Consider the following 1242-nt stretch of genomic DNA (forward strand, 5'->3'; position numbering starts at 1 on the left):
GGGGGCTGGACTCGATGATCCTCTGAGGTCCCTTCCAGCCTGAATGTCAATGAAATCTGTTTGGCTGGGAGTTAGTGTAACACTCTGTTTAAACTGCAAAATCACTAACCATAGCTTCTCTCCCTCTCCAGCCAACAGCCTGTGTAGGACTTCCCTTTAAATTTCAGGGCCCTGATCTGTGGTGCTCTATTTCCATTGCTGCTGTTATCCTAACACTTACCTTGTAGCTGAGGCACCAGAGGACAAACCTTTCTCAGAGCCTGCTGTAAGATCTCTCCATACACTGGGCAACAAGAGATACTCATATGGAGCCACATTAAAGAGTTCCAGTCATTTCCATTTGGCTATTTCTGGAGTGTGGTGCTGTTCAATGAGTGTTTTAGGATCAGCTTGATCAGGTCTTTTACCTCCAACATTTGGATACTAAGGGCCAAATCCTATTTTACCTATTAAGTGTCTAAGTGTCACCCTATTCCACTCTGCTTAAGTCCCTAAAGAATCGTTAACACATCAGATTTTTTAATGCCATCCTTTTAGCCTTAAAGACTAAGACAAAAAACATGGGGGAGAAGGACCCACTCACCCTCCCGCCTTTGGCATTTAACTGTTTTCAGAGACTCTAGCTGGGTCACACTTAGGCGCCTAATGGGTGCAATGGGATCTGGCCTTAAATTCTCAGTTCTGCATCATTGTTTGCTTCCAGCAACCACAGCTGCTTAACTTGCCTGAAGCAGTGTTGCTCTTATACTTACAATGACAGCTAAAAGTGCCATTTGTAGGAATAAGAAAAATGCTGATTGAAAAAATCCAAGCCGACGTACTTACATGATGTGTGATAGATCTGAGTAAAAAACACTTCCAGCTCCTCAGATGCACCAGAGATAGAGGATTGATTCCCCCACCCACCCCTTTCTGAATGAACTGCCTGCAATAGATTTAAGGATGGGGAAGCTGGTTGGTGTGTCCGTGAAAGACTCAGGAAATGGGTCTAGAGGGGTACATTCCTCATTATGTAGGTTCCTAGGGGGCATCTGAAGAACACGTGCCTGCTTCTCTGCTATGGTAAGATGCCAGATGCCCAGGCTACAGCCATGATGAAAAGCAGAGTTAGGACCTTAAAATGCATCAGATCTTCAGTTGGTACAATTCACTGTAGGCCCACTGACTTCATTGCAGCCACAACAATTTCTCTAGATGTCTATCTGGCCCCCTTGACTTCAAAGAAGCTGGTGGTGAGTGGCA

General features: G+C 45.0%; 1 long non-coding RNA gene across 1 annotated transcript in view; it reads left to right on the top strand.

Moving 5' to 3' along the window:
- Positions 1-21: 21 nt before the first annotated feature.
- Positions 22-1242, top strand: part of LOC109296698 — a 17828-nt gene continuing 16607 nt past the window's right edge. The window contains exon 1 of the long non-coding RNA XR_002097024.1: positions 22-1062. This is a non-coding gene — a long non-coding RNA (uncharacterized LOC109296698). The remainder of the gene's footprint in view (positions 1063-1242) is intronic.

Source organism: Gavialis gangeticus, unplaced genomic scaffold (assembly GCF_001723915.1).
Source record: "Gavialis gangeticus isolate Ggan-Ray unplaced genomic scaffold, GavGan_comp1, whole genome shotgun sequence".
NCBI classification, from domain to species: Eukaryota; Metazoa; Chordata; order Crocodylia; family Gavialidae; genus Gavialis; species Gavialis gangeticus.